This window comes from Hyperolius riggenbachi, chromosome 2 (genome assembly GCF_040937935.1).
Source record: "Hyperolius riggenbachi isolate aHypRig1 chromosome 2, aHypRig1.pri, whole genome shotgun sequence".
Classification (NCBI taxonomy): Eukaryota; Metazoa; Chordata; class Amphibia; order Anura; family Hyperoliidae; genus Hyperolius; species Hyperolius riggenbachi.
Window position 1 is genome coordinate 487,167,381 of NC_090647.1, and position 19,901 is coordinate 487,187,281.

The window sequence follows — 19,901 nt, forward strand, 5'->3', positions numbered from 1 at the left end:
GAAAGACTGAAGCCTCTAGTAAGAGCGCTTCGGTTTTTCTGCTGGGGACTTGGATCGGTGATCGGGAACCATGTTCCCGTTCACTGATCCCAGGGCTACCGGGGGACAGCATGGGAGCACGGGGGCGCGCTCGCGATCGCCCGCGGTAGCGCGCTGAAGCGGGGCACCGCAGCAGAGCAGCCGTCTGGACGTGAGGATCCCGTCTGGGCGGCTGAAGTGATTAAAAGGAAACATCCACATCCCTCTCAGTTACGGTTTACTTTAAATCTACGTATGATTATTATCTGACTGCGATTATAAACTATTTATCACAATTTCTATTCATACAAGGTCATGTGATTTGTATTATCTGCTTGTTGTTGATAATATCAGCCTATTTTTAGAAAATTCTCCATGTCTTTGGAAATATCTGCACATTGTTGGTATTGTCTACTTGTCTTAATATCTGCATTACCTTGTGTGGTTTTAGTTAATAAGAAAAGGTTTTTTTTGACGTGAGGGTGTGGCCTGTGTTAAGTGGCAGAGTTTAAGGTGCCAGAGCTCATGGGCCTGTAAGCTCCTGAGCTGTAAATCTGGCCCTGGATAGAGTATGGCCACCTTTAGAGAAGAAAAAGATGGGGTGGGGTGTCTCAACACCCTAAGGAAATGAACACAGAAAATCAAAAACAGGAGCCCAGATAGCGTAGTTCAATAAAAATGGGAAGAAACGCAAATATATAAAAGGGCTACTCACAAAGTCAGGTTGCAGGAGGGCAACCAACCACAGAAAGCAGGTGGAGACAATGAACTCGACTCCACTCTGGGTTGGAGGAGAGATGCTTTGGGGGGGCCCTACAGGCTCTGGGGCCCTGGGGAAATTGCCACCTTTGCCTCTATGGTAGCGTTGGCCCTGGGAACAAGAGACTTGAATGAGATGACTGGCAAGGCTGTGAGGGAGCTATTAAACAAAGACGGTCAATTTTGCAACTGTGAAGTTTTTGTCTGGACATAGACATCCGGCAGCCATGTTTTACATATATTACCACTCCGGATCACTCACACTTAAGGCATATGGGAGCATCTATTCAGTTAATGAAAATAAATACCACAATAGAGCTTTCATAAAAAACTGTATGAGGTGAAAGTTTCTTTCTTTACTGACGTTTCACTTACACAAATAACTCCTTCCAAAGCCATATGATGGTCAGTGGTGCTCATCCAGATTCCGGATATCCGGGTAACCCGGATATCCGAACTTTTTTCAGCTATCCGATTCGGATTCAGATACCGGATTTCAACAGAAATCCGAATAGCTATCTGCAGATTGTTGGCTGGCAATGCGGATATCCGCGGATATCCACCAAAATCCGACTTTTGACATACTGTAGGATGTCCAGGAGGTCCTGGAGCCAATCAGAGGGCTCCCAGCAGAAGCCCTAGAAACCAATAACAGAGGGGAACCCTGGCCAGCCCCACTTGACCTCATTGAGCCAATCAGAGGGATCCCAGCCTAAACCCTGGCACCCAATCACATAAAGGAACACTGGCCAGCCCCCCTGTATAATAAGGAGGGCTGCCATGATGAGAAATAGCGTTCCTTGCTTGTGAATGCTCACTGAGAGACATGCTCCAGTGTTGCTGGCCTAGCAAGTGCTGGACACAGTGATAACCTAAAGTTGTTCAGTGATTAACCCCTTCACTATCACTACACTATTGTTCAATCGTTAATTAGCTTGATTTCATTGTGTGACAGACAATCAGAGTGTGTGCTCCAGTGCTGCAGGCAGCTGCTATGTGTCTGTGCTGTGCACAGACCAGGCCAGCTGCTGCCTGCCGGCCAGCTATTAGCCTTAGCTAGCTACAGTGTAGGTTAAGTTAGGGATTAACATTACTGTGTAATTGTGTAGTTAGTACTGTAGTACTGCAGCCAGTGCTAGTAGTTGTTAGAGTAGTAGTACTACTGTGTTAGCTTACTACAGAACTGCTGTGCTGCTGAGCAGTGCCAATGTGACAGCTAGTATCCTCTCCTCTGCTGTCTTACTGTCACTCAGCACGTGGCACTTGGCCCATGGCACTTTGCACTTGGCATGTGGCACTTTGCACGTGGCAGGTGGCACGTGCAAAGTGCCACGTGTAAACACGTGCAAAGTGCAAGTTGCCACATGCAAAGTGCCACTTTGCATGTGTTTGCATGTGGCACTTTGCACGTGTTTGCACTTGGCACTTTGCACGTGGCACTATGCACGTAGCACTTTGCACGTGGCACTTTGCACTTGCCACTGCCAAGTGCCACGTCCGGCATGCTCCTGGCAGACGTTGCTGCTGCTGCACTGCCCTGCTCTTGCAGCCTGTGCTGCTCAAACCACCGCCAGGGTGCCACAGGCCACTGCTGCTGTGCTGATACCACCTATATTTAACCCAAAACACAATTGCTGCGTAATTTTTTTTGAAGTGTCTGGGCTGAAAACTGCCATGTCCCAGTTGTGTGGTTGGACTTTGGACACAATGTGGACTGCACGACCGCTGTCTGGAACCTAGGCCTGATTTTAATTGACAGCGATTTTTTTGGGTGGGAGGGGGGGAGTATCGACTTCGTCAAATAGTGTTCCCCTTTAAAAATAATGATGCTACATGCCGTATTTACCCTAAAAAACGTTTTTAAAGCAATTTAAAGGCCACTTCCGGGTTTTCTATCCAGATATCCGAATTAGCCCGGATATCCCGGATAGTGGGGTCGGATATCCAATTCGGATCGGATACCCAAAAGTTCAAATCCGGATATCCGATCTGGATCCGGATATCTGGGTATCTGGATCCGGGTCAATCTGGATTTTGAAAAGGGGTATCCAAACACCCCTGATGATGGTGAATGAAGTGTAGGTATGTAAATCACACTCACCTCCTTGGTTGCAGCACAGAAATTTCCTGATATCCACACTTTCATTTGACACATTTCCAGGCCATATACTGGAGAGAGAGATAAAGGGAGAGAGAGAATTATGTTAATTAGATCCTGAAACTGTCTGAAAAAGTGTTTGAGATTTCCGATGCTATCTTCTCTGACACCAAAGTACATTTAACATTGATGCTGGAAAATGAAATCTAATAACCCCCCATTAGAGTTACCTGATTAGCATGGGCTATCTGCTGGGTTGGGTAAAGCTGGCCATATATCTAGCGATTTTGCAGCCTGATTGACCATCCGATTTGATAATTCTATCAGATGGAAATCTGTGATGCAACATGGCCCCCCCAATCAATGAATTAAATGATTTAAGGCCAACTGCATTGATCGAGCATGCTGGAAAATTTTGGTCGAAAGTGCATACCAGGAGGAGCTGCAATAAGTGAGCCCATACCTCCAGGTGAGGCAATTTTAATAACTAGCGACAGGAGTCCCTTTAAGAGACTTTCTTTAAACATTTAGAAATTTACAGTGGTCGAGTCATCCTTATCTCAATTCAAAGGAAACATTCACACAATTACAAAAAATGGTCTCTACTTACCCGAGGCTTCCTCCAGCCCATGGCAGCCAGCGCAGAACACTCCAGACATTGCGAGAGTGATTGACAGCAGCACTTGTTGCACAGGCGCAGTAGATGCTGACCTGGCGAGGACGCCATCTGAAACTGAGCGGATCCTGGGACCCCGGAGCTGCGGCGAGGGACATAGCAGCTGCCAGAGGCTGGAGGAAGTCCCGGATAAGCAGAACTCATTTTTTTTTATGTGTGCGGATGGTTCCTTTGAGCAATTTTTCACCGTGACACATCAGTGCAAGAGTGGTTTAATAATTAGGACACAGCCCAGCACATTAAGCTGTCATAAAGATAATTAGTCTTATTATAAAGTGCTTGGCTGGGCAACAACTGTAGAGTACATAAAAAATTCATACACAGAGGAGGAACTTGCAGAATGACTGGACTTATTTCTTGCTGATGTCACTGGGGGAGGGGGCGCATATATACAGCATATGCGCAAGCCATGCCAGTCAGCTGTGTGATCCTCTGCAGTGCCAGATATCTGCAGTCACAAAACAGGGTACAACAAGGTAAGACTTTAATGTATATTGTTTATTGATGGTTCAACACAACTCTCTGAAGAAAATGAGAACTTTCTTTAGTGAAGGGTTTATGCATTTGTCTGCCTTTATAGTAGTTAAAAGTACTAAGCGTTACATTAACACTAAGACCTGGAACCCACTAGAACGCTTTTTTGAACGTTTAGGGAGCGCTTTAAATCGCTAGCGATTTCCCTAAATGCTCTGGCAATGTAAATACAGGTAGTCCCCGACTTACGAACAACACACCGATATGAACGGCATGGATTCTGTGTTTCTATGGGAACAAGTCAAAAAAAAATTTTTTTCAAATTGGACATGTAGTTTTTGAGAAAATCGATTTTAAAAAATTCAAATAAAAAATAGCTTTTAAACTTGTATAAGCAGGCACAGAGGGCAGATGCATGTGACACAGAGGGGGACACTGGAGGCACAAAGGGGCACAGAGGAGGTACAGGGGACAGAGATGGCACAATGTTCTGACTTAAGAACAGATTCAGGTTAAGAAGAGAGTTCAGGGAATGCTATGGGGAACTGCTAGATAACCTGGCAGCAGGCCAGACCGCCCAGCAGAAAGCCAGGCCAGCCAGCACAGAAGCCAGGTATCTCTGCTTAGTTATGTTTAAGTGACACTGCCTATTTATATGATATGTTGCATTTTTATTTTTATATTAACCTCCTTGGCGGTATGGACGTGCTCAGCTCGTCCATGACCTCCGGAGGGCACCTCTCAGGCCCCGCTGGGCCGATTTTCACAATTTTTTTTAAAGCACACAGCAAGCACTTTGCTTGCTGCGTGTTGGTCCCGATCGCCGCCGCTCACCGCCAATGCGCCGCTACCCGCCGCTTAACGACCCCCCCCCGCCGAGACCCCTGCACAGCCTGGCCAATCAGTGCCAGGCAGCGCTGAGGGGTGGATCGGGACTCCGTCTGAGGTCACGACGTCGATGACGTCATCGCGATCGTCGTCATGGCGATGGGGGAAGCCCTAAGGGAAATCCCGTTCAGAACGGGATTTCCTTAGGCGGGTACGCGCCGGCGGCGATCGAAGGTACGCGCCGGACGACGCAGGGAGGGGGGCATCATGTAGCTAGCGCGAGGCTAGCTACATGATTTAAAAATATATATATTTTAAAAAAACTGCTGCGCCGCCACCCTGGCGCAGTTAATAGAACGCCAGGGTGGTTAATGGAGAGAGAGGCTTCATCCAACATTTTGCTGGGCAGGCTACTTAGACCGCTGTTAAGTTCATGTAAATTTGGCTGCACCCGTGACCACACCTGGTGCATGGCCACACCCATTTTCTGGCTGGAGTGCACAAAAGTGCCCACGGATCTCTCTGTGTCCTAGCAACTCCCCTGATGGTCACCTGGCTTTTTATTTGTAAGATTTAGTGGGGGCTATCATCCACTAGGCCCCTAGACTTTCTCCAGGCCCTAGGCAGCTGCCTAGGTTTGCTTTGTGCATGATCTGACTTTGGTAGGTTATGTAACAATCGCTGCTCATTATAGTGAACAAATGACACATGCCTCAGATTTGCCTGATACTGGTAGGATAGGTTGGACTTTCCCTGCACTGCCAGGACTGTGTCAGTGTCACCTACGGTGCCAGCTCCCACACACTATCACAAGGTGACACAAGCAATTATCAGGGGATATAGACAAAGCCTTACTTGACCTCCCAATGAAAACAAGCAGCAGGATGGAGGGTGGGAGTTCCCATTGACTTACAGTAAAATCACTGTCAATGGGAGCGTTTTTTTAAAAAAGCTCTCAGAAAGCTCTGATGGCCAAAAAGCACTCAAAAAAGTAGTGTGTCTGAGTCCTAATGGCTCCTTCATGGATATGCAGTAGATACTGCTTAAATCCAAAGGTGCCCATACACTATTCAATTTTCCCTAGCTGAATCAATCACTGTGATTGAATCTGTCTTTACCCCATAATATGGCAAGAGTTGTTCCCATTCTACATCATTCAGCATGAATTGCCTAACACAAGGAGGTGTGCAGGCATGATTAAATAGGATTAAGATAGGCAAGGCATCTGGCCCAGATGGTATCCATCCCCAGATGTTAAAGAAGTTGAAAAAGAATCACAGAAAGTAAGATAAAGTGGCTTAACGATAACTGAATTCAAGTGGTTCAGCTCCTTATGACTGATGTACAACTGATATTTTCCTCTTATTCAAGAAGGGAAAAAAGCAGAACCAGGAAACTATAAACTTAACATCAAGGTGTGTGTAAATTTTTTTCTTGCGGACGGAGGCTATAGGTCCCTTGGGCCTTAATGATTATACTGACTTCTCTTGCTTCCTGGACCCTTGAATTATAAGTCCTGACCGCATCGAGACCTCTCCTAGATCTCGACTATATACTGTGACCTATCCCTTTGATTTTTAACCATGTTCTTGGACATCATGCTGCTCCACCTCACCTGTATATTTTCGGCCCTTCTTTGTGCTTTGTACTTTGACTACGGCCCTACCCTCCTCCCACCCCTCTCCTCTCTAGAGGATAGTTTTCAGCGTGAGTTCCTCACGCTGTTAACCCTATGCTCCCTCTCTTTGGTTTTATTCCTTTCCCTCCCCTCTTTCCCTCACCCTCTGCCCCAATACACTAATATGTGTCAGCATACGGTTTTGGTATTTGCCATGCAGGACTAAAGGACCTAATCTCCACTTTTTGTTTTTCTCACCTATCCAGACTTCGTCCTGGTCTTTCTCTTTTTTCTTTTTCTTTCCTCCCATCCCCACTTTGATTTCCCATTTATGCCTGTCATTTATTTAAACTGTTGAGCTCCATTTTGGCCGCTAGATGGAGTAATTTACTCCATCGCGTTTCTTTCTACGCATCCACTTGGCATAATAATGCCAGGCGCGTACACCAATTGGTTCGCGTCACTTGTTATGCGCCATGCGTGGATTCTTACGTGTGCGCACCGCTGGAACGCAGATGCACTCCAAACGTACGCAGCATGCAGAGGCGCACAGGTCGGCGCTACCTCACGGTGTGACGCGGTCAGACAGCTTCCAGGAAGTATTTAACATGGAAGCATTCCCCCATAGGATTGTAGCCTCCGTAGAAGCACATTCGGCAAGAAACCGCCATCAGGCATCCTGTACCCAGCACCCATCACCAAATTTGTGCCTCCTCTCACTCTGGAATGTGCACCATTTTTTTTTGTCATTTTTTGCAAGCCTGCACTTATGTTTTTTTTTAACATTTTTGTACCAATAAATCAGCGTTCACAGCAGTGCCAGCTTCACACCTCCTTTGTTATGCATTGCATCTGCCCTATTGCTTGAGCACAGTAGTGAAGCTGCATTACGAGGAGTGCACACTTTCAAGCTCATCGTCCACAACTCCACGCATCAGGTGTTCGCTGTAATGCCAACCCGACACCATCTTTTCATCCCGTGTGTAAATTTTTGAAGGTATCGTAAGGGATGCTATACAAAATTATGTAGCACAGAATAATCTTATTTCAGTTCGACAGCATGGTTTTACTAAAGACAGGTCCTGTCTCACCAACATGCTCAGCTTTCATGAAGTGGTGAATGAAAATGTAGATCTTGGGAAAGCTTTAGATGTAGTGTACTTGGACTTTGCAAAGGCTTTTGACACTGTTCCCCACAAAAGCCTGGTGCAGAAGCCGAGGATACAGGGACTAGGAGAAAATGTGTGTATGTGGATTGAGAACTGGTTAAAGGATAACTGTAATGAGAGGTCTATGGAGGCTGCCATATTAATTTTCTTTTAACTAAGCAATACCAGTTGCCTGGCAGACCTGCTGATCCTCTGCCTCTAATTATTTTAGCCATAGACCCTGAACAAGCATGCAGCAGATCAGGTGTTACTGACATTATTGTCAGATCTGACAAGATTAGCTGCATGCTTGTTCCTGGTGTTATTCAGACACTGCTGCCGCCAAATAGATCAGCAGGGCTGCCAGGCAACTGGTATTGTGTAACAGGAAATAAATATGGCAGCCTCCATATTCTTCTCACTACAGTTGTCCTTTAAGGGATAGAAGGTGGTAGAGTGGTGGTAAATGCAACATATTCAAAATGGGAAACTTGGTCCAGTTCTTGTCAATTTTCTTATTAATGATTTAATAGATGACATACAGAGTAATGTAGCCATCTTTGCAGATGATACAAAATTATGCACAATTATCAACACTGTACGGACAGTGACATATTACAACATGATTTTGACAACATGGCCATGTGGGCAGGCAAATGGCAGATGAAGTTAAATATTTAAGTAATCATATCCAATGCCAAGCAGCAGTAGCTAAAGCAAACACAATTCTGGGATGCATAAAATGGAAAATACAATCTTGATATGCTTGTATACTACTCCCTCTGTATAAACCACTTGTGAGGCCACATCTGGAGTAGGGGATACAGATTTGGGCACCACACAAATCTGTGCGGTGCCCATTGACCTCCTAGAACGGGTACAAAGATTGGCAACTAAATTAATCAGAGGAAAGATCTCACTTACCAAGAAAGGTTAGACAAACTGGGTTTAAAAAGCTTGGAAAAAAAGGCGGCAGAGACCTGATTAACATGTATAAATACTTCAGAGAACAATACAAAAGGTTGCCAGATGACTTTTGTGTTTCTATGGTTGTACAACGGACAAGGGGACATGATCTGTGTATGGAGGAAAAAAGTTTTTGCCATCTATTTAGCAAGGGGTCCTTCACAGTGAGAGTGGTTAAAATTTGGAATATCTTACCTCAGGAAGTAATTATGGCAAACTTTATATCTGCATTTAAAGAAGGCTTAGATGCTTTCCTTGCATTGAAGGGCATCAGCGGCTATAATTACAAGGTAACTCCGGGAGAGTTGATCCAGGTATTTTTCTGACTTCCATTTGGAGTTGGGAAGGAATTTTTCCCTTTGAAGGCTTATTCGCCCAAGCCCTGTAAGGTGTTTTGCCTTCCCCTGGATCAACTGGGATATATGGGAACTTGATGACTGGATGTATTTTTTCCACCAAATGAACTATGTTACTATGAGGATTGATTCCCCCGATTTTCTGGAAGAAATCGGTCAACATTAATAATCAGACAGAATGTTTTTTGGCGGTCCAAAAGGGGATTGGCGGGGTGGCGTCTGTGCAGGCACCTAGTGCCCCCAATGGCTCTCCTTGGTGTCCCTGCAGATTATTAAAGCCGCAGAGCGAAGTCACACTCACCTATCACCATGCTGTCACTTCTGTGTGCTTCCGTCACTTCCTGTTGGCCATACTCCATGACCTGGCGTCAGCACATACAAGATCATGGAGTATGGGCACTGGGATATTATGAAAGTACACAGCAAATACTCGCAAATACTCTAGTGGGCACTAGGGAGAGCAGTCTTAGCAGTGGGCACACCTGGGTGAGAAAAACAACTTCTTCAAGCAAAATACTAGAGTCTAATAGTGAATCAGCACTGGCCACTTTGGACACCTCCATTGCTTAGTGGAAGTGCTGGTAATATGAGGTAGGGTCAGAGCAGGATCATCCACAAGGCAGCCAAGGCAAGTGCATAAGGCCTTGTGGTCGTCAAGGGTCCTGAATGCCAGTATCTCTGACCCCTCTCCCACCTCAGGACCATAAAGGGCAGTCAAAGCAACTACATTCACTAGGGCCCCAGTTAACCTTATTCTGTCTGGGGGTAAGGTAACATGCCACTTGCTTGCTCCTCTAGTGTGGCAAATGGTCAACCATGCCCTGGCAAATAAATAAAGAAATAAACTAAGGAATTTTGTCAGACTTCTAATCCATACACCGGTGACGCAAGAGTAAGAAGTAGTAAAAAAAAAATCTACATGGAATGGTTATATCCTTTAATTTAACAGGCAAACCCTGGCACTGGCTTTGAAAATGAACTTTAGTACGCCACCAATGTCTTCTTCTCTCTTTTTCTATCTTTGGGATTCTTGAAGAAGGAGCTGTGGGTCTCTCTCTTTTGAACTCTTTGGGGTCTTCAGCTGGGAAGCTGAAAGTACTCTATTTGCACTCTTCCACTGATGGAATTCCACACTATAAGTTATATTTATATGTATGCCCGGATTCTTCCACATAAGTGACTTTAAAAATTTGTTACCATGGGGCGGAGCTTGATGGCCACCGTGGCTGGTCACACAGTGCTGTAGCTCTGTGAAGAACAAGCCCTGCATTCGGCTCCTGAGCCCTCCCGCCACTGATGCCAACACGCTCCACCTTCTGATGCTACATACCCGCTCCACCTTCTGCTATAACGGAGATGCCGCCAAAGGATAAACAGATGGAGCAGGACTCCAGCATTGCCAAAATCTTCTTGAGGAAGAACAAGCCTCCCACCAGCAAAGATGGCACAGCTGCAAAGTCTGGGACATGCTCAAACACTCCCAACCCAGAAGGTACAGTCACTAAGGGGAACTTTAGACAAGCTGCTCTCTGGCATCGAGCAGCTTATAACAGATGCTAATCAGAAGAATGTTGCTGAGATTAAAACAGAGATAGACTCCTTAGGAGAGAGGGTAGCTACTCTGGAAACTGGCCTGGATGAGGTAAGGGCATTTTGCCGGCAGACTGACTCTGATCTAACTGAAGTGCGAGCTGAGTTGACTGCCATGAGTGATAGTCAGGAAGACTTTGACAACAGGAATTGGAGAAATAATTTATGAATCGTTTCTATTCCAGAATCTGTCATTAATCTCTCCGAGTTCATGTTAGCCCTGCATCACTTTCTTCCTGACACTACCAAGGAAGAATATAGACTGGACAGGATACACAGGGCTCTCAGACCAAAGACCAGAGAAGATGAGCCTCCCAGAGACATCATTTTAAGGTGCCATTATTACTCTACAAAGGAATCTCTGCGGGCGAAGGTTAGAAGCCATTCAGTTCTCAATTTCCCGGATTTTACATTCAAGATCTTTCTTGATCTATCCCCAGTGAATCTAGCCAAACGTAGGGATATGAAACCCCTTACATTAGTCCTGCTAGCCAACAAGATTAAATATAGATGGGGTTATCCTTTTAAAATCTTCATCACGCATAATGGGCAAACAGCTCTCGGCATCCTTTCCCCAAGACATCCCCCCCGTTACGGGCCCTGGGTTTGGACAATTCTACTTCTAAAGCTAGCTTGTGCCGTACCTCTCCCGCTAAACTGCAGAGACTTCCGCCACCAGCCTTGGATTGCTCTACCCTTCTGCGCTGCATTCAAGGTTCCTTTCGGACAAGATCTAATCATGGAGCCCCAGGTGGTGCTTATGACGCCTGAACCTCCTTGCATGGCCATCATACAAAGTTTGTTCTTGCCTTGACCATTATCCACACGGTTTGGTTCTGACTATCTTCACGTGGTGATTTAGTTCTCATCCTGATCTAGAGTGGTGGTTCAAGGGTTCGTTTTGTTTACTTTTTTCATGCAAACAATTTTTCTTCTTACACTGCTGGAACTATTCTGTTCCTTTTTAGGTTTGCTTAACTATAATGCACCTCCTCCATGACTGTGGCAGTACTTTTTAGGCAGGGGCATAACAATAGACCCTGCAAGGGAGGCAGCTACAGGGGGACACAGAAGCCGTAGGGGGCCCCGTTGGGGGGGGGGGAGAATTTTCTTTTCCCTGTCCCGAGAAACTGACAACTAAGGGCACAGAGAAAATAAACTTTCTGCTCGATGCACAATTTTTCTAATGACTGCATGTAATGATCTGCGCTGCTGTCTGCACAGGCAGACAGCTGTTTGACCATTTGTTAGGTCTGAGTGCTGCAGGTCCCTGGAAAAGAGACCTGTCTCCACTCTGCAAGCTGCAGAGTTGCTGTTCTGGGGAGGAATTTGCATCCACTTGTCATGCAAATTGCTTAGCTGCTTCCTCTGATGGCTTGCAGTATAAAAACCATTTCTTCCCAGAATTCCTTGCTGGTCATGATGGTTTGTCCCTGCTAACTTACCTGGAGTCTCAGCCTTTGCTAATTGTTTGCTAAGATTATCTTAGAGTAATTCCTTGGGACTGCACTAGCATTCCTTCTAGCGTAGTCAGGTTGTATTATCTGTATTGCCTTGTACTGTCTATCTGTTGCGATTGTCTTGTCGCCAGCGGCGGTCGACAGAAAATAGTTCTGTCTGTTGGGATCGCATTCGCCCTAGCGGTAGAGGCGGTGGTTCCTTCTGTACTTTGTCTGGGAGTGTAGCCAGAACAGCGGTTACTACTGGTTGCTCCATCTGTCTGTCTGTTCGTATCACATTCGCCCTAGCGGTAGTGGCAGTGGTTCCTTCTGTACTCTGTCTGGGAGTGCAGGCCAGAGCTGCGGTTGCTACTGGTTACTCCTTCTGTCTGTCTTGTCTGGAACGAACACTTGCTGTAGGCTCGGTGAGGTAACCGTTTAGCCAGCGTTCGCGTTCTCTATTCATTTTCGTGTTACATTGGTTAGTTAGGGTTGGCGTGTTTTGTCTCTGTTGCGCTTCTCGTGCGGAGACCGCGCCATTAGCGTGCTTTATCGCTGTTGCGCTTTTCGTGCGGCGACCACGCTTAGCGAGTGCGTTTGTTATTTTCCTTGGCGTTATGATCATTGTTATTTGCTGTGTCTTTCTTGCTACACTTGTGCTCTGTCTTTACTCGGTCTTGTGTCACTGTTGGCAATCGCCACTCTTGCGATTGTGTTCCCACTTGGTTTCCGCTGTTGTGTGTTCACCGTCGCCGGGTGGCGACTAGATTGGTGGACACACATACATTCTGTCCCTGTGCTCTCTCTCTCTAAGGGCTATCTTGCCCTGCATTGCTTCAACTCGTACAATTCCCATCTGGCATCTGTGGCAGTACAGAGGCTGTGTTCCTCTGCACTCCACAGCTCCATCTGCTGGTGGGAATTCCCCTCTACAAGTGCATTACACCAAAGCTGGGTACTGCCGTTTTATACGCTTGTGGAGGGAGGACTTCCGCAGTGTCAGCGCACCTCTTGTGCGCTGACCACGGAGATAATTCCACGATCGTTACACTGCATCTACCCAGCCACTGAGGAATCATACAAAGTTTTGTCGACAAAGATTTGTAGACAGTCCCTATTCAGTGTTCTGCGGGGTCTTGTGTACAACCCCCAACCTCTCTACCCCTCCCCAAGTGCTCTGTACTGTAGTGATGCTGGAGAAGTCTGCAGAGCCAGTTCTGCTCCATCATCCAACTTGTCTGTTGGTTTGGTGTATACATGTTCTGCACACCATGGGCCTGATTCACTATACCGTGGTAACTTATATCAAGGCCGTGCTAGCGTTTTCGCAGAAAATTTGCAATTGCCTGAGAAAATTCACGATTGTGCGCAAAAGAAAAAGCGCGTGTGAAAACGGTCGTGATATGAGTTATCACGATTTAGTGACTCAAGCACCATGTGTGTCTGTATGTGTAAAAACATGCACATTTTATCACAGAAGCTGATGTAATAGATAGAGAAAATACTCCCAGTGCTTCACTGCTGTCTGTTTTTATCTGCATGGGGAAAACAGTGTGCACTAGCCAATTGAATAACATTGGTTTTCAGTTTACTTGTGCAGAAAGCACGGGGGAGGGGGGCCCATCCAAAGTTTTGCAGGGGGGCCCAGTGATTTCTAGTTACACCCCTGCTTCTAGGTTTTGTTATGGTGTTTTATGTGGTTTATAGCTATTGGTGTATTATTTGGCGGCGGAAGCATCCTAGGATCTATGCCAAATACATCTGCAGGTTCAAATTACAGGCATGGGGTTTGCTAATCTGTTAGCATATTATAAGGCGTCCAGGCTGGCTCAAAACCCTCAATGGGGGGTCTGCTTTCCCCAGACCCAGATGGGTGGACTTTGAGGAACGCCTGATTTCCCCTCACAGAATTGCTGATGTCCTGTGGTTACCAAGATCACATCCAATCCCAACATCCTTGAAAGAACACCAGATTATTGCCTTGGCCCTGCCTTCATGGTGCACTTGGGTAGCATCTTGGTCCTTTTGTCCTAAACATACTTGCCGCCATGTTTTGTGCTAGCACCAGATGTATTATAGCAAGGCACTGGAAGGGTCCCTTACCCTCTCAGGCAACTCTATTAAACAGAATGTGATGGGTTTACCACATGGAGAAGACCTCATACTCTCTTACGTCTAATCTCACTAGATTTAATCATATCTGGGCGAACTGAATAATGCGTTTCCCATTAGGCTCTCCTCTAGGCACCCGGTAACTTCTCTGAGTACTTTGTCCTATACGACTTTCTCGTGCTTTCACTTGTTACTGTGATCTTATGCACCCTAGATTCAAATGGTATTTCATTATTTTATGCTGTTTACGCTGGGGCTTGTGTGCCCCTTGTTAATGTTTTCATTTTGTTTCATTGTGTGCTGTTCACTGTGTTTTGTTTTTCTGGTATTTAATTCTTTGTACTGCCAACTAAAATGTTTAATAATAAAGAAAGTAAAAAAATACAATAAAAAAAAAATCTGTCACCATAAAGGGTCAATGAACGCGTATACTGTAAGTACAGCTGGGATTAATGTCAGTTGTTGGTAAGACTCTGAAGAGTGCAAATTTTAAAGCACCATCTGCAAAGACAGACAGACACAGAACATTTATACAGCACTTTTCTCCTTGTGGAGTCAAAGCGCCAGAGCTGCAGCCATTAGGATGCGCCAGAGCTGCAGCCACTAGGATGCGCTCTATAGGCAGTAGCAGTGTTAGGGAGTCTTGCCCAAGGTCTACTTCTGAATAGGTGCTGGCTTACTGAACAAGAAGAGCTGAGATTGGAACCCTGGTCTTCTGTGTCAGAGGCAGAGCCCTTAACCAGTACACTATCCAGGCACTGTAAAAATCGTCAAAGGCTATTACTCGATATTTATGCACAAAAGCACTATAATTTTCTCTTTACAAATGTAAATAAAACATAAAAATGTTCACGTTAATTTGCTATTAAGAAAAAGTCATGATAATTGAAAATGGACATTTCTTTTAATCAGTCATATGTTTAAAATTACCTTTGCAGGTAGTCATGCAGCTCTTTGTGAAGACCCTCACAGGCAAGACCATCACCCTTGAGGTTGAGCCTAGTGACACAACAGAAGAGGTAAAAAAAAAGATTCAAGACAAAGAAGGTATCCCACCAGACCAGCAGAGGTTGATCTTTGACGGCAAGCAGCTGGAAGATGGCCGCACCCTTTCAGACTGCAACATCCAGAAAGAATGTACATTAAATTTAGACCTCTTTTCCACAGGCATATGAATTCACTGCCTGTCAAGTGCTCCTGTTCACTGGCCGGGCACTTGCTAGCGCTTGGCATAGGCGGTGGAAAGGCGGCTCCCCATGGACTTGTATCTGAGCAAAAGTGGTTGCCTTCCTCAGATGCAACATGAGACTTTTCTTACCACAGGGTAACACCATTGCATGTCAAACGTGATACGCGGGTGTTACCAACCAACCGCTGCCATTTGGCTGTATGCAACTGCAGTCAAATGGCAGCTGTGGCTGGCTGCAGGGAGACTGAACTACCCGACAAATAAGCAGTTCAGCCGGCAACAGAAAAGAGGCCCTAGTGCTTCATCTGCGAGGTGGTAGACAATGGTAATGAAGTCAAATGTCCTTTTTTTATGTGAACATTAGAAATACATTATTCTGCTGTGAATAACATTTTTGTTAAAAAAATAAACAAATTGACAACGATGTTTACTCATTCTGAGTTTTCAATAACATTTCCCTGAAATTCATCTTCACTGTGTTATGCTTAATATGGAATCCCACTACATACGCAAGATGGAATACAGCAGAAACAAAAAAATTACTTACAGGGAACCCGAGGTGAGAGGGATATGGAGGCTGACATGCTTATTTCCTTTAAAAAAAACACACATTGCCTGGCTGTCCTGCTGATCCTCTGCCTCTAATACTTTAAAGTGACTCTGTAACAAAAATTACAACGTTTTTTCTACCATCCTACAAGTTCCTAAACCTATTCTAATCTGTTCTGGCTCACTGCAGCACTTTGTACTATCACAGGCTCTGTAATAAATCAATGTATCTTTCCCCTGTCAGACTTGTCAGCCTGTGTCTGGAAGGCTGCCAACTCTTCTGTGCTGGTCTGTTCCTCTATGCACACTCCAGTGTGTGTTTTATTTACATAAGCCAGCAGCGTCTCTGCTATCTTATCAGTGATAGAAGAGAGCTGGATAAAAATCCTCCTCTGTTAGGCTGTGAAAGTAGCTGGCTGACACATACTGAGGAATTACAAACACAGGCACAGGCAGAGCTGTCTGCAGAAAGCCTGTAATGTTCAGTGCATGAGAGAAGAAGGGGACAGAAGGTAAACACACAAATGATCTTTTGAGATTCAAAAGGAAAGCTGTATACAGCCTGCTTGTGTATGGATGTATGTGTGGACATATTGTACATCAATCTACTTCCTGTTTTGGTGGCCATTTTGTTTGTTTATAAACAAACTTTTAAAAACTGTTTTTGACTACTTTTAATGCGGCAGGGAGCGGCAAAATTGTGACAGGGGGTAATAGGAGATGTCCCCTAACACACTGGTATGTTTACTTTTGTGCGATTTTAACAATACAGATTCTCTTTAAGCCATAGTCCCCGAACAAGCATGTAGATCAGATGTCTATGACAAATCTGACAATATTAGCTGCATGCTTGTTTTTTGGCCACCTACATGAGGGGCTCTCAAGCTACCTACATAAGGGGCTCTCTGGTTACAAAAACAAGGAGTAGGGGCTCTCTGGCTACCTACCTACACTGGTGGCTCTGTGGCTACCTACACTGGTGCTAGGGGCTCTGTGGCTACCTATAATGGGGGAAGAATCTTGTACTGAAGGGTGGGCCTCATCTAGCTACCTAATACTTGGGGCTCATGTGGCTACCTATACTGCATGTGGTTAAGGGCTTTACCTCTGATACACGAGACCAGGGTTCAAATCTTGGCTATTCCTGTTCAGTAAGCCAGCACCTATTCAGTAGGAGACCTTGGGCAAGTCTCTCTAACACTGCTACTGCCTATAGAGCGCGTCCTAGTGGCTGCAGCTCTGGCGCTTTGAGTCTGCCAGGAGAAAAGCGCAATATAAATGTTCTGTGTCTGTCTTGTCTTATACTGGGAGGCTGCATGTCACAATCTAATACTGAGAACTCCTCTGGCTACCCATGCAGGGTGTCATAACTGGCTAAACACACTGGAGCCTACCTCTGGCTACCTACATAGGGGTCTACTTAATACTGGGGAGCACCTCTAGCTACTGCATCGCAGCAGTGTGTGTTATGCCTACTTCAAGCATTAAAACAGTTGGTCTGCGGGAGAATGAAAAGTGAAGACACCAGGAAACCTTCACCCAGAAAATGTACCGTATGTTATGTTAGTAAGAGGATTCTTAGTGGAGTATTAATACTGTGCTGTGGTGCCCCACTTTGGTAAGGCGTAAAGAAAAAAATTACTTACACAGTAAAAGAAGAGCTGGCAGCAGAATATGAAAAAAAAAAAAAAGCTTGAGACTGCGATCGTAGCAATAAGCTTGCTTTCAGCTGTTAAGGTGGAACTACAATCTGGCATGCGTCTGTGCAAAAGGGCACTGAGGAAAAAAGGACACCCACTGAAGTTTAAAAAGATTTTCGGCAATGATAGCTAACCCTAATTTCACACAGAACCATCTAACAGAGCCTAATCTTACCCCCCCCCCCCCCCTCCACTGCTCATCTTAACCCCCCTCCCCCCCCCCCCCCCCCCCAGGGCTGACCTTTATCCCCCACCTCAGATAACCCCCCTCCTGATGTCTAACCTTAACTACTCCCAATCTCCACAACTGACCTTAACTGCTTGCTGACCCCCCCCCCCCCCCCCCCCACACACACACACACACACTAATTTACTCACCATGAATTACGCAGCCAAAGGTTAAAATTAGTAGATCAGTAGAGGAATAATTGTGCTACATTCCCAGAAATTAATTTGCGCAGGGAGAGACATCTTTCGGCATCTCCTTGTACCCAAATGAAACCTGTCCCAGAAGCTGCTCCATCAACACTTCATCTTCATTCCCATTCTCATGACTGCCTCTTCTCCATGATCCAACACAGGTTATTTACACATAACAGATGTCAGGCCATGGAGAAGAGGGAGGCAGCAGCGCTGAAGACGGAGCACGGATGCAGCAGTGCATCGGGACAGGTGAGTTACAATGAAGCTACAAATTGTGCAGGGGCCCCGGGGAGCAATTAAGGGGAGACCATAGGGTGGTTGGAAGCCAGCTCGGGACCCGACTTTGCTGCGGAGAGGGGGGGGGGGAAGGGCCCTGTATACACCCTATCTTACTAGCTCTAAAGTGGCCACCACAACTTCTTCCCTGAAACATCAACAAAAACATTTCATCACCGGAACAATGAGGTCACATCGTAGCATCCCATTCTTCAGCTGTCACAGCTGGTAGGTGCGGGGCAATGGCTGGGAAGTTGCCACATCTGAATCCTTAAACTTTCCCCCCCTTCTTTGATCGATGCTGTACCAGGGAGGGACAAGATGGCATATGGAACAGGGGATTATGGGAGGAGTAAAAACAACCACAACCCATTAGAGAAAAAGCAACTGTATGTTGAGGTAAAGTGACCTGGAAGCTGAAGACCCTCAGAGGTGAGTATAGGAAAGGCAGTGCACAGTAGAGAGGGATGGGGGTTAAAGTGACACTGCAGCAAAAAAAAAACATTATGATATAATGAATTGTATGTGTAGTACAGATACTTCATAGGACATTAGCAAAAAAGAGTCTCATATTTTTATTTTCAGTTATATAGCTTTTTTTAAAAAAATAACATTGCCTCATTCTCTCTTATTTACAATTACAAGCCACACTCTGTATCTTAAACTATAAAACAGAGCAGAGTTAATGACCCTTTGAACTCCCCTGCAGTAAAAACTTATGTAAATCTGTCTCTGGCTGTTTCTGGGATGTACAAGTGCTTTAGAAAACAGGACTGTCTCCGACCAAAGTTGGGTTGGAGAGCTCAGAGAAGCTCTTTTGCATAGATAACTCAAGTTTGTTAACTTTTCTTGCACTGGAAACAACATGAGACTCACATATCTGTGCTACTAATGCTCGATTTCTTAGCTTTACCTCACATACAATGCATTATTTCAGAAGTTTATTTTCACTTCAGATTCCCTTTAACCTCCCTGGTGGTGCATTTCTGTCTGGATTTATGGGCCTAAAAGGTACATTTTTTTCAAGAATTTTAGTAAGTCATAACTCACCAAAATATGTCAGACTAAAGGTCTTGTAGACATCCCGTGTATAATAAAAGACTAGAACACAAAATTGGTGAAATAATACAATTTATGAATAAACTTAAAAAATAGTGAAAGTGTACAAATAAGGCACCAGACTATACAGTATGTACATATAAACCTAATACTCCTCCCAAGTATGGTATAATTTGAAACCGGGAATGGCACAGAGGGCAACATCACAATCGGGGCAGTAGAAGTGTGATTCCTTTCTTTTTCCCTTTGCTATCAGTCTTAGACGGCAGGCAGAGCGTAGTCAAAATCCAGGCAGAGGTTGGTGCAGGCGGCAGGCAGAGAGTAGTCAAAATCCAGGCAGAGGTCGGTGCAGGCGGCAGGCAGAGGTAGTCAAAATCCAGGCAGAGGTCGGTGCAGGCGGCAGGCAGAGAGTAGTCAAAATCCAGGCAGAGGTTGGTGCAGGCGGCAGGCAGAGAGTAGTCAAAATCCATGCAGAGGTTGGTGCAGGCGGCAGGCAGAGAGTAGTCAAAATCCAGGCAAAAATTGGTAACAGTAAGGCAGATCAGCAGAAGGCTGATCTGAGCAGTTGGGAACCAAATGGCTATATTGTTAACATCCTGTGCTTTCAAATGAGCTTATCTGCC

General features: G+C 45.4%; 1 long non-coding RNA gene across 6 annotated transcripts in view; it reads right to left on the reverse strand.

Moving 5' to 3' along the window:
• Positions 1-19,901, reverse strand: part of LOC137547132 (uncharacterized) — a 155,725-nt gene that overhangs the window by 113,801 nt on the left and 22,023 nt on the right. For 5 of the 6 annotated variants that reach the window (XR_011026496.1, XR_011026497.1, XR_011026498.1 and 2 more), the window contains exons 2-3: positions 15,013-15,081; positions 2,879-2,946 (exon numbers count right to left, since the gene is read on the reverse strand). This is a non-coding gene — a long non-coding RNA (uncharacterized lncRNA). The remainder of the gene's footprint in view (positions 1-2,878; positions 2,947-15,012; positions 15,082-19,901) is intronic. The other variant, XR_011026499.1, reaches the window with a different exon arrangement.